General features: G+C 41.5%; 1 protein-coding gene across 13 annotated transcripts in view; it reads left to right on the plus strand.

Moving 5' to 3' along the window:
- Positions 1-14,321, plus strand: part of r3hcc1l (R3H domain and coiled-coil containing 1-like) — a 271,007-nt gene that overhangs the window by 116,245 nt on the left and 140,441 nt on the right. Inside the window, exon 1 of one of the 13 annotated variants that reach the window (XM_069900338.1) lies at positions 9,483-9,686. The exons of the other annotated variants lie outside the window; for them this stretch is intronic. The gene's annotated coding sequence lies outside the window, so the exon portion shown is untranslated. Of the gene's footprint in view, positions 1-9,482; positions 9,687-14,321 lie in introns of those variants that run through there. 13 annotated transcript variants of the gene reach the window in all.

Below are 14,321 nucleotides of genomic sequence, written 5' to 3' on the forward strand. Positions count from 1 at the left end.
CAGAAATGCTGGAAGATCTCAGCAGGTCTCACAATTATTATCGCAGGTCTTGCGGCAATTATCAAGGATCCATGCTATCCAGCGCACCCTCTGTTCTTGCTGCTGTCATCAGGAAAGAGGTCTAGGTGCCACAAGTCTCACACTACCAGGTTCAGGAACAGCTGCTACCCGTCCACCATCAGACTCCTCAACAACAAACTGAATCAGGAACTCATTTAAGGACTCTTACTTTTGCACTTTATTGTATTTTTATCCCCTGTATTGCAATCAGTTCATTTATAGTTCTTTATTTGTTTACATGTTCGTTGAATACATATTTATTAGCACTACCAGTAAGTGGTAATTCTGCCTCGCCCACAGGAAAAAAAGAATCTCAGGGTTGTATGTGATATACTCTGACAATAAAAAAATATAAAAACTGAAATCTGAATGTCCTTAGGAGATAAAGATATGTAATGAATGTTTCAGGCCTGAGCCCTTCTTTAAACCTACATTACCTTGAAGAAGGCCTCAGGCCTGAAAGGTCAGTTATATATTTTTTGCTCCGATGAATACTGCAAGACCTGCTGAGTTCCTCTAGCATTTCTGCATTTTTACTACAATCACAGTGCCTGCAGACTTTTATGTTCCATGACCATGAGACCTAGCCAGGTCCCTCCTGAGCTGAATTGTCACGTTACAGCATATTCAGATTTATTGTCAGAGTATATACATGGCATCACATACAACCCTGAGAATTTTTTTTCCTGTGGGAGAATTACAATTTATTGTCAGTGCAACAGCAACGTTCTCTGTAGATGTCCTCGATGGTGGGAAGAGGTTTGCCTGTGATGTCCTGTGCTGTGTCCTCCACCTTTTGCAGGGCTTTATACTCCGAGATATTGGCGTTCCCATACCAGACTGTGATGCAGCCAGTCAGTGCACTTTCCACCAGTCATCTGTAGAAATTTGCCAGGGTTTCTGAGGTCATACCAAACTTCCGCAAACACCTGAGGAAGTAGAGGCGGCAAAAGAAAAATTTCTATGCTGCAAACCTGAAATCTGCCAAAATGATGGGTTGGTGTTGCAGGTGTCCCCCAAAGTTCCTCAACATGATTATCCAACTGCACGAAAACCAACAAGGTCGGGTCAGATACAGCAATGAGCTCTCTGAACCCTTCTCCATTAACAATGGCGTGAAGCAAGGCTGTGTTCTCGCACCAACCCTCTTTTCAATCTTCTTCAGCATGATGCTGAACCAAGCCATGAAAGACCCCAACAATGAAGACGCTGTTTACATCCGGTACCGCACGGATGGCAGTCTCTTCAATCTGAGGCGCCTGCAAGCTCACACCAAGACACAAGAGAAACTTGTCCGTGAACTACTCTTTGCAGATGATGCCGCTTTAGTTGCCCATTCAGAGCCAGCTCTTCAGCGCTTGACGTCCTGCTTTGCGGAAACTGCCAAAATGTTTGGCCTGGAAGTCAGCCTGAAGAAAACTGAGGTCCTCCATCAGCCAGCTCCCCACCATGACTACCAGCCCCCCCACATCTCCATCGGGCACACAAAACTCAAAACGGTCAACCAGTTTACCTATCTCGGCTGCACCATTTCATCAGATGCAAGGATCGACAATGAGATAGACAACAGACTCGCCAAGGCAAATAGCGCCTTTGGAAGACTACACAAAAGAGTCTGGAAAAACAACCAACTGAAAAACCTCACAAAGATAAGCGTATACAGAGCCGTTGTCATACCCACACTCCTGTTCGGCTCCGAATCATGGGTCCTCTACCGGCACCACCTACGGCTCCTAGAACGCTTCCACCAGCGTTGTCTCCGCTCCATCCTCAACATCCATTGGAGCGCTCACACCCCTAACGTCGAGGTACTCGAGATGGCAGAGGTCGACAGCATCGAGTCCACGCTGCTGAAGATCCAGCTGCGCTGGATGGGTCACGTCTCCAGAATGGAGGACCATCGCCTTCCCAAGATCGTATTATATGGCGAGCTCTCCACTGGCCACCGTGACAGAGGTGCACCAAAGAAAAGGTACAAGGACTGCCTAAAGAAATCTCTTGGTGCCTGCCACATTGACCACCGCCAGTGGGCTGATAACGCCTCAAACCGTGCATCTTGGCGCCTCACAGTTTGGCGGGCAGCAGCCTCCTTTGAAGAAGACCGCAGAGCCCACCTCACTGACAAAAGGCAAAGGAGGAAAAACCCAACACCCAACCCCAACCAACCAATTTTCCCTTGCAACCGCTGCAATCGTGTCTGCCTGTCCTGCATCGGACTGGTCAGCCACAAACGAGCCTGCAGCTGACGTGGACTTTTTACCCCCTCCATAAATCTTCGTCCGCGAAGCCAAGCCAAAGAAGAAGTGTTATGATATAATTATTGCCAAATGACAAATATTAAAAACAAGGCAAGGAAAGAGATTGTTTAGCTCTGACTATCTATTCACATCTTCACCCAATGTTCTATGTTGGCTCTCCTCAACTCAGACCAATCATGAAGCCTTCAATTGAACCAGCATTCACATCTTTTTGGAGCAAGAGAGTTCCAAATTTTCACATTTCTTTCGGAGGGGTTAAAAAAATATCATCCTCGTTTTCCTACCAAATAGCCCAGCTTTCATTTTGATCAAACCCCTCTCTTAGGATTTACTGTGGAGGAAATAAAAATGTTCTCATGTCTGCTACACCAAATTCTTTAAAGATTTTAAGCATTTCAATCACATCTTAATCACCCACGTTCCAGATAATCAAAGACAAATTTGTGACTGGGTCATGGAACAAATGCAATATTGAATTTTAAATATTTAATGAAATCCACGGTTTTGATGTGTGCATTACAGGGGGCATAAAGATTAGTTAGAATAGAATGAATAAAGTTAATCAGAAGTAGTCTAGAGGAAAATGTAACCTCCTTCAGAGCTATCATTAGTAAATATAGAGCAATTGAGGATAACTGATAACTAGCATAAAGTGGGTAATAATTCAGGCAGATGTTTCTGTAGCCATAAATAATCGTGAAGCTTTAAGTGCCTCAAGTTTTCTGCCAAATGCTTGGTTACTCATAATATACAGTTTCTTTTAAACTGTAACAATGAAAGAGCAACTATTAATGCTGGGGAAGATGTGATGAAGGTAGTGGTCTGGTTGTATTATCATTTCAGTCATACACAACGGAATAATAAAGCATATGTAGATTAGTTAAATCATAGGAACATCGACATTGCAAAATGTCAAGATACTTTTATTGAATAATATTTTATTTTTAACTAATTCTACCACCTAAATAAAATTCTGCTCTACTGATGGCACCTTGAGATTTCACAAGTTCACGGTATATTATGGGATAGTGTAGATATTCTCACGGGGGCCCTACAGTTCCCCCCTCCCCTTCCGGGTCCACAGCACATTTAAGTAAAAGCCTTGTTTTCTTTTCACCTCATGTAACATGAACATTTTTATTGTTTTTTATGTCCTTGGTAGGAGAGATGTGCGGAAGAAACTAACATGACTGCTTCACGAGGAAGAGGGACTATCAAATTTGAGCAGTGTTCCAGAGAGGCCCATAGGCAGAAAGAGGTTGAGATTGCCTGGGATAGATCCACATCCCCATTCAATGAACAAGTTAAACACAAATATGGATGCATAATATATTTTAACATAAAGAAAAACCTACCAATTATACTCGTGCAATAGTCGATCCTGTGTAAAAGTCGACCCCCACCCCCTCTTTTCAGCCCAAAAATCATGTATTTTCCATATATCCCATGTAAAAGTTGACCCCCCCCCCTCTAATTTTGGGCCCCGGCCCCCTATCCATCTGAACTCCCAACACCCTGACCGTGGATCTTCACCCCGGTCTCGCACCCATCCGAGCTCCTGACTTCCAAGCGAGGACTTACCACCTGGTCCCAGCCACCCGAGCTCCCAATGCCTTGAAGGACGCAGGTACTTACTGCAATCAAAAGTAGAATTGTGTAAAAGTCAACCCCCTGTCCAAATTTGACCCGAAAAATTGGTCCTCAAAACTCAACTATCACACAAGTATGTACGGTACATAATTTATATATATTGAAATTATTTTGCATCTATTATGCAATAAGTTTGCCCAATTGTCATGTTTAGATGACTAGCCATGATACTCAACTGGCCATTATAATCCTCTAGCCTTCTGCTTGCAGTGCCCTGATCTAATCCCCTTTTTTTTAACAAGGCAGAATTAACAGGTCCGGTCATGCTCAATTGGTTTCAGCATCTTGAGCTCGGTGGTTGAACAGAACCAAACCATTTTCATTTCTTCTATGATTTTATTTGCCACAAAGTCCTACACAATCGATTTATTCTGCTATATTCTCTCAGATAGTGATATTTCCTTGAGAAACACAAAACACTGTAGACACCGGTATACAAAGTAAAGCTGGAGGCAGCATCCGTGGAGAGAGATGGCCAGTCAACGTCTCGGGTCAGGACTCTTTATTGAGATTTTATCAAGCTGAAAAGCTCATTGAAGCATAGGGTCTGGGAATACAAATCTGTCTGCAAGTGTTCAAAGAATGCATTAGCATTGTTCATTAAAGCTTCAAGCCCAAATGTTTCATGAAGAGTGGGAGGAGATGTACTTCTCTATGTGACAAGTTTAGTGTATTGGGAACAGGTGTAGAGAAATAGAATTTCAGATACTCTGGCACCAATTACACATTCAGCTGTGTCACCAAGGATCAAGTCTGATTCCCTGCCTGTAAGTGAAAGGGGAAAATCAGCCACAGCTGTCCTGATGTCTACAGAGTGCCCACAGCTAAGAAGCAAATCCACACAGATTTCTGACACTGATGTCATCAGGGTCAGCCTTGGCTATGGTTGATTAGTCCCCTCATTATCTCACTGACTCATGAAGAATAACCAAGGAAATTAACTCTCCCTTTTCCCACTCTTTCACTTGCGCTTCTTCATATTCAGTTTGGCCAACTTATTTCCTCTTTGTTTATCTATTTGACAGTTGGAAAGTGTGGATTTGCAGGGAATATAGGTATCCGGCATCTATGGGTAGATACCAGATAAGTGAATTTTCCAGTTGCTTGAGGTTGCGTATTGTGAGATTAGTGAACCAACAATGAGACATGCCAATTTTAAATGCGTGATTAAGATATTTTTTTTGCCAGTTGCTTGAATTCAGATTACCGGGTTTTACTGTAGTACTCCTATTATTCTCATGGGACCAGGTGTCATTGGACAGCTTAACATTTGATAACAATCTCCAGATGCTTATGAGAAAGTGGTTCAACTGCTTCCTTGAACATTTGCAGTCTGAAGGTGCTCCTGTAATGCTGTAAGGTCTTTGAACCAGTGATGCTGAGGGAACATTGATTAATTTCCAAATCCTGATGCTTTGTGACACGGAAGAGGACTCATGGTGTTGTTGAGTCTCTGCTGTGTATCCTGTGATAGACAGTAGAAGGCTCAGGTTAGATGGAGCACAGTGCCACAGTAATTGGTGGAACATGAGCAGATGTAGGTCAGGAGTAGGCACCTCCACCTCCTTGGTAAGATCGTCGCACATCCTCAACTTCCTCCCTTTCTCCATGTCTTGTGTCCATAAGTACATCAATCGCTGTTTTGAACATAATCATTGTCTCAGCCAGCAGAAATGGCTGAGCTCAAGATGACGCCACTTGTGCTTGGCACCGGCACAAGGAATTGCAGACTCCAGGGAAACAGTGGACCGGCACAGATACCACAACACACCCCATTGAGAAGGAGAAGCATAGGAGATGACCCTAACCCTAAAGGGAAGGTGACAATGGATCAGTGGACTAATGAGGGGCTCAACAGCTGAAGTACCCTAAAGGGAAGGTGACTACGGCAGCAGACCAGCGAAGGGCTCAGAGGCTGGGGTACCCATACAGGTTGCAGCTGTTGATGACTTGCAGTTGGGGGCCATGGGGGCTGCTGGACACTGGCTCAAGAAGCCAGGTATCAGTGCTGGGATTCAAGAGGGTACTGAGTGCAAGAAGGACTCCCGAGGGGCCTCAGGTGCTGAGAGCTTCCCGGTTATGTCGGAGGTTTGGATCTAAAACTTGAGTTGCCGACAGATCGAACAGGAGTCTGGGCGGCTGCAGAGGCTGCAGGACTGCTGGAATCAAATCCATGGATATTCAGTGACTTTGAAGGGGCTTTTTTTTGCTTCTCTTTCTATCATACTGCAAGGGTTATCAGGCAAAACTAATGCCACCTCTTTGTCTGCCTTACAACAGGCAAAAATTAAAGTATATCATGTATGTTACTTTTCTTTTTAAAATATTTTTATTGACTTGGTGGAGAGAAATATTACGTTATATATTGTCTACATATTAGTTACATAACTTTTATATAATGCAATACAGAATATAATGGCAAGTCGTCACTTTTATTTATTGTTCATACCATGCTCGCACGGTAAAGACAAGACAGCGTTTCTCCAGGGCCATGGAGCATATTTATATAAATATAAGTTAGAATAGAAGTTAAACAAATTGAAATATTAAGACATATACAGTAAAGATCCACGGTGCACTATCCACATATGTTCTGGGAATTCAGGACCCTGATGGTTTGGGGGAGAAAACTGTTAACCAGTCTGGACATAATTACCTAGTGCTATGATACCTCCTGGAGATGGCAGGAGGGAAAACAGGTTACATGAGGGGTTGTGGAGCCCTTCACAATATTTATTGACTTTCGCCTGCATCGAGTGTTCATGTCTTTCATGATATGAAGAAAGGCCTCAGTGATCTTTTCTGCTGACTTCACTCTCCTCTGCAGGGTCTTGCGATCCGAGAAAGTACAGCTTCCAAACCAGGTGGTGATGGAGTTGCACAGGATGCTCTCAATACACCCTCTGTAGAATGTAGTGAGGATGGAGGGCGGGAGATGGACTTTCCTCAGGCTTCGCAAGAAGTAGAGGTGCTGCTGGGCTTTCTTGGCAATGGAGCTGGTGTTAAGGGACCACGTGAGATTCTCTGCCAAGTACACTCCAAGAAACTTGATACTCTTGATGACCTTATAGGTAGAGCCATCAATGGTCAGCAGATCTTGGTCCCATTGGTTCAATGCTCAAATAAAGTAGAAATTATCTTATAAAAACTTAACCTCATATTCTAATATCATGGCATAGTCATTGTCGGTTATCTAAGTGGACTAATCTCTTCTACTTATATTAAAAAATTAAAAGAAGAGAAAAAAACCCAGTTACATTTTTAATGCATCATTACATGACAATAAAAGAAACCTTTAACCTTGAAAGCAGGCTGTTTCATTGTTGACGATGTGAAATGAATGCCCTGAGGCTTGTGGGAACTCCACTCAGCAGGTAAGTTTTCCTTCAGACTTCTAACTTGGCCACCGAAAAGGGAGTAATCTTGAGATTAGTCAGAAAGCATAGGATCCTTAGTAGAGTTATTCAGAGAGTTAACCCTCCCCCTATCAATCAGCTCTTTTTCTTCTACCCTCCCACCCATATTCACCTATGCTCTTGCCTGTTAGCCTGTGCTCCTCCCCTCTCCCTTCCTCCCTCCACCTTTTTATTCAGACGGCTCTTATCTTGACAAAGGGCTCTGGCCTGAAATATTGATCACCCCTTGCATCCTATGAATTCTGGGTGACCTGCTGAGTTTCTCCAGCATGGCTGTGTGTTGCAGTGGGTACTTAGTATCTGATTGGAATTTGGGGATAGTGCCATCAGATTTCTAGTCATTGCTGCCCCTCAGACTACTGATCCAGGAGTGGTGGCTGGTGGTTATGCTCAGGAAAACAACATTTTTGCTCTTGGAGATGGTCATTTTTCAGCACTTGTGTGATTTGATTGCTGTCACTTATCAACCTGTGCTTTGCTCAGGTCTGAGAGCTTTGAGTTAGGGACTGTTATATTTGAGAAGCTGGAAATGGAACAGAGCATTGAAATCAGCAGTAAACACATCCACTTCTTGTAGAAGTGTGGTCTTTTGTTGAAGCAGTTGCAAGTAGACTCTGTCTGCAGAATCCTTTCTCTTTATGTGCTTGTCCAAAATGGGCAGTCCTGGAAATATGCTGGGTGTTTGGGTGACAACGGTTTCATGGACGGCAGACTTTCTTGCTTCACTGTGGTCTCTTTAAGGAAGGCCGACCCTGAATATGTTCTCCTCCTGTCTTCGATGGGAGGCTCCTTCACTTTTCCCCCTCTGTTATCGCTACTGCTCACAAGCTCTCTTACCTGCGTTCCTCTCCCCGACTCTTCCTGCTCCTCACTCCATTCTCCTTTTTATTCAGGGACCTACCTGTTTTTCCTTATACCTGTTGAAGGGCTTCATCCTGAAACATTGGTTGCCCTTTACTTCCCATGGATGCCGCATAATCTTCTGAGTTCCTCCAGCATATTTGTCTATTGCTATTAAACCCAGTCCCTGATTGATCAATCATTGAGTCCCATAACATGATTTTGAAGAACAGCAGAGGAGCTTATCCTGGCTTTCACGGCTTACATCAATTACTTAAAGGTATTATCTGATCATTGCCACATTACTTCGTGTGCAAGCTTGCTTGTGCTGAGATTGGCTTGTAGCTGGCTGCTACAAGCTATGGCTCTGCAGCGCCTATAGCTCAGGAGCTGTCATAGCTGCGTGCAGGTTAGCTCAGAAAGAGCCCGCTGTTCCCAGAAAGAACAATGCAAACCCCAGCTGAGTGTAGTAAACACTTGAGCTTTATTGGGCTCACAACCCTGCTTTTATTCTCAAGCTGAGGGGCGTGGCCAAAGCCCCCTCAGCACTGATTGGTGCATTTGCGATCCGCTTTCCTTGATGGGTCAGTTAGACTCCTTTAGTTGTGGCCAATTGGAGGACAGCGCTATGGGCCTCCTGGATCATTGGATTTCTCCTTCGTTTTTTGAGGCACCCCGAGGGGGCTGCGAGGGGCCACCACAAGCGGCCATTTTCTCCATAGAGTACAATGGTAATCGTATTTCAAAAGTAGTTAATTGGACATCAAATTTTTTGGAGTTTCTTAAGATTTTGTAACCTACAATAGAAATCTCTGTGGGTCTTCAGCATTCCAAAGCAGTTCAGTTAATTTATTACATCACAAGGTGCAGACAGTATTTCTATAAATATTTCACAGCAATTGAGATGTCCAACCACCTGGTGGTATGAACTAAATTATTATTTTTGTCAATAATTATTAGAGTCTGCTACTCAGAGAAAAATGAACATGGAATCTTTACCTTGAAGAACTGCTTAGGCCCGAAATGTTGGTTATATATCTTTACCTACTATGGATGCTGCAAGACCTGCTGAGATCCTCCAGCATCTCTGTTTCTTTATGGAATCTTCTACATGCGGGTGAGCAGGCATGTGGTTGCTTTGAATCCATAAAAGGCAGCATCTCTTCAAATTTAACATCCCCGTGTTACTCAATTTATAAATGTTTTATAAATATTTAATATATAAATGTGTTTTTTACAGGATGGGGGTTTGAACCCATGATTCTCTTGTTCAAAAGACAGCGGCTTGAGCCCTAAGGCAGGAATGATGTTTCAAAAAGCTTTTAAAATAAGAGAAAAATATAAGAAGCGAGCACTGCAGGGGCAAAGCTTTTTGGATGGTACATGAACAGGCGATTTGAGAGAGCAAAGTCATGCAAAGCCTAAATTAAGTGATCCATCAGAAGCGTGACTTCGATAAATGGTAAATTAATTAAGAAGCAAGTGTGTGAAAACCAGTTAAGGAATTGAATTTGCATCGCTCCATTACTCTCTTCACTAAGCTAGACCTGTGCACAGGTTGGACAGAGTACTTTCAAGATAACATTATAAACCAATATTTAGCTCCACATTATTATCTACTGGGTTTTTTTTTCCTGCAATCGAGTTCCCTTTCCAAAATCCTATCGATGCAAATCGCACTTGAACTTGAACTACAATGACATGAACCAAGGGCCAAAGGAGAGTCATTTTTCTGTCAACCCATGTATTGAGTGGATTATTTTCTGCATTTATGACATCCAAAACTTGAAGCTACATTCTTCAGACCAGTCAAGTGTGTGGTGTTATACTTTTGTAGGGACTCTACTTGAGGGGGCTGTGCTGTTTAATAGTCTAGTCATTGTTTAAATGATATTGTAACGCAGTATTGTATTTGAATCCCATCGGACATTAGTATTGAGCATTTCCCTGTAGGATGTGGATAGGGAGAATATGAGTGTCAGGGTTGAGTTCAGAAGAGATAAAGGAATTGTCCTTATTATCAAAGTATTGAACAAATCTAGAATTATCCTGTCTACACCACGCACCTGTGTGGATTGATGGGACAGAGCTGGAGAGAGTCAGAATCTTCGTTCCTGGATGTCCACGGATCAAAGGACCTTCCCTGAAGCCAGGACCTTGAGGCACACCAACACCACTACTTTCTCAGGGATCTGAGGATGTGGCCAGATATTCTATTAAACAGTGCACTGTGGAAAGTAAACTGACTGGTTGTATCGCAACCTGGTTTGGAAATTCAAATGCCTAGGAACACAAAGGGCTGCAAAAAGTGATCAACTTTACCAACCTCCCAATCATATAAAAATATCAATGTGAGGTGCTACCTCAGGAAAGCAGCTGACATCATCAAGGACCCCCATCATCCTGGTAAGAATCTCTTCTCACTGCTACCTTTGGGCAGAAAGAACAGAGCCTGAAGACCATCACCTCTAGATTCAAGAAGAGTTTTTAAATCCAACAGCTATCAGGCTCTTGAACCTCCCCGTACTACCCTAACCCTGACCATCAACTACTCTGAGGTCTCTAAAATATCTGTCTGCACAACTGAAGCATCACTTTTTTCTTCCATTAACTACACTGTGAATATTTATTTGTCTATATCTTTATATTTGTGATCTCATTTTCAGACTTGGTATAGTGTGGTAAGTTGATTTATTTTCTAAATATTTTAATTAGGTTTTACATAAGTAAACAGACTTATACAGAAAATATGTCAAATATACAACAGAGATGCCAAATATAAAGAAATCAACAAAGTTTTCTAATTTATGGGGTACATCTATGAGGTAAAAGAACATCTTACAATATTATGTTTTCATTTTCTCCCCATCTCTTGAGCCCTGTTACCAAGCCTAAGATCTATAATAAAGAATACCTTGTATCTGGAGTAATATAATAAAGTGTTGGAAGGCAGGTTTTATAATAAAACCAGAGGTTCTGAAAGTAGTTCAGGAAAGGTCCCCGTAAGTTTTGAAACCTTGTGGTCTAAGTTACCAGCAGAATAGCAAATCTTTTCTAGATTTGAACAGGACCACTGAGCATGGATGGGCAGGGGAGCATCCCTCCATCTTAGTAATTTCACACATCTGGCCAAAAGAGAGGAAAAAGACAGAACCTGAGATTTAATTGGAGTCAAATGAACGTCATCCTCTCCAGTGGTTCCAAAGAGGGCAACCAGAGGGTTAGGTTCAAGATTTAAATTAAGGATTAAGAATAAGATTTGGAAAACATCCCTCCCACTATTTTTCAAAGCTGGGGCACGTTCAAAACATATGAATAAGAGAGGCCTCATCTCTCTTACATTTATCACAACAAGAATTTACATCTGGATAATTTAGCTTTGGACATATGGAGCACTATGCAGAATTTTAAATTGCAGTAAACAATAGCGGGCACAGAGGGGTGTGATGTTAACTAATTTAAAGATTGAATCCCAAACCTCATCCAACAATGAAAGGCTTAAATCCTGTACCCAGGCACATTTAATTTTATCAAAAAGGGCAGATCTTAAATCTGCCATCATATCATAAATAACAGATATTAAATCTTTAATAAGAGTAGGTTATGAACTAAAAAAACATGTCAACAATGTTCATATCAGGTACACCGGGAATGTTAGGTATCTGAGAGTGGAGAAACATCTGATTTGCAAATATCCGAAAAAAATGGGTATTTGGTAGGTTGAATTTTTCAGAAAGTTGTTCAAATAATGCAAAGCAGTTATCAACAAAAAGATCTTTAAAATACTTAACACCTAGTCTATGCCATTCTTGAAATGTTTAATTGTGTAAGAAGATTGGAAAAAATGATTGAATAGAAAAGGACTTAAAAGAAAAAAACCATAAAATCCAAAATATTTTCTGAACTGGGCCCATATCCTAACAGCCAGATTATCAATAGATTTATCTAAGGAAAAAGGAAATGAGGATCAAGAAAAACTGGAATGGAGATTTTTAGCTCTATGCAATTCCATTGCTGCCCATGTTGGACAGCCAAGTCATTTATGAAAGTGTATCCAAAACATAACATTGTGTACATTAGCCACCCAGTAATAAAATCGAAAATTGGGCAGCGCCATTCCTCCATTTCTTTTAGATTTCTGAAGGTGAAATTTATTTAATCGATGTTACTTACGCTTCCATATATAGGATAATATAATAGAATCTAATAAGTCAAAAAAAAAGATTTAGGAATAAAATTTGGTATAGTCTAAAAAAGATGCAAGATTTTAGATAAAATATTCATTTTGATAGAGTAATTTGGCTCACCAAAGATGTGGACAAGGGTTGCCACATTGTTAAGCACTATTTCATATGTTTTACAGGGTGAGGAAATTTTCCTTAAAGACACTTGTGTTTTCTTGTAACTATAATGCCTAAGTAAGTAAAGTGATCTTTCACAACTTTAAAAGGAAAGTTAGTATACACTGATGCAAGTATATTCACAGGGAAAAGTTTGCTTGATGCAAATTTAGTTTGTACCCTGAAAACTAACTAAATTGGGTAAGTAACAATAACATAGGAGGTAGGGAGGTTTCAGGGGTTGATATGAAAAGCAAAAATATCATCTGCATAAAGGGAAACTTTATGTGGGACTCCCTTCCTCCAAATCCCTCAATGTCTTCGCAGCTTCAAAATGCAATTGGTAATGGCTCTATTGCCAAATCAAAAAGTAATGGAGTTAGAGGACATGCTTGATGGGTTCCCCGTTGGAGATTAAAAGTTTGTGACTGTTGAAAGTTAATGAGAATTGAAGCAGTAGGGCCCAAAGTGCAGTAATCTTATCCATGTAATAAAACTTGGACCAAAATTAATTTTTTTGTAAAATCACAAATAAATACCTCCACTCCACCCTGTCAAAAATGCTTTCTCCGCATCTAAAGGAAGGACACATTCAGGATGTATATTGAAAGAAGAGTAATGATTTTTAATAATGCCAGTTTGGTCCTCGGATATAATTGATGGTAAAATATTCTCCAATCGCCAGAAACTTTTAACCAGAAATTTTGACATCACCATTTAATAAAGAAATTGACCTGTAGGAAGAGCACTCGACAGGATATTTACCTTTCTTTGCAATAAGAGTAAATTCCATGTAATAATGCAATGTTTTTATTACATGACAATAAAGGCTCCTTTAACCTTAAGGGCTAATAATCTCAGGTGAAATAGTATTGCTGAAGCCACCAATCTCTTTGAAAACCAACAAGAATCTTCCTGAATGGTAACCATTTACCTTTCAAGCACCAAAGCCTGGTGAAGATTGATCAATGTTAAATTCTGTGCACAGTATAAGAATTGCCTGGTACCTGTGAACTTGGAGGAGTGAGAAGTGAGACTGGACTGTGAATCAAAGAACTTTTCTGAACATACATGTGCGCTTAGAATTAGAATGGGGTTAAGTTAGGTTAAGTTAATAGTAATAAGTTAAAGTTTGATCTCGTTTTATGTTTAAAGAAAATGTTTAAGTAACCATTTGTCTTGGTGAATGTATATTACTTCTGGATTTTGGGGTCCTCTGGGCCCGTCACTTTACCTGTAACCTGTGTGGCTTCCTCAACTGCTGACCCCCTTGCTAGTCCACCACTGCGGTCACCATCCTGTAGGGTCATCTCCTCTGCTTCTCCTTCTCAATGAGGGATGTGAGTGAGGGTGTTCTTTCTGCTTCTGGTCTCCTGCACTGGTCTGCTGCTTCCCCGGAGTCTGTAACTCTTTGTGGCCAGTGCTGAGCACAGGTGCTGCTGACGTGTGCATACACCTCTATGTTTTCAGGATTTTACTTTACAAACACAGTCAATTCCTTTCACAGGCTGTTTAATGTCTGTACAGAGCTTCTGGCATTAGGACTGGGTGATTAAACCCTTTAGAGAGGTGCTGTGTCTCCACTCTTCCAGCAGTAGCTCGCAGCGCTACCTTTCTTTTTCCACTTCTCCCTTCCCCACCCTATAGGCATGTCATTTTCCTGAATCTAAAAGCTACTTTGTGTGCCTTTCTCCCTCAAACTGCTGTTTAGTTTGCCCATATTTGTTCAGGTGGTCTGGCCAACTACATTTGGTGGC

The sequence above is a fragment of the Narcine bancroftii genome, chromosome 10 (genome assembly GCF_036971445.1).
Source record: "Narcine bancroftii isolate sNarBan1 chromosome 10, sNarBan1.hap1, whole genome shotgun sequence".
In the NCBI taxonomy this organism is placed as follows: Eukaryota; Metazoa; Chordata; class Chondrichthyes; order Torpediniformes; family Narcinidae; genus Narcine; species Narcine bancroftii.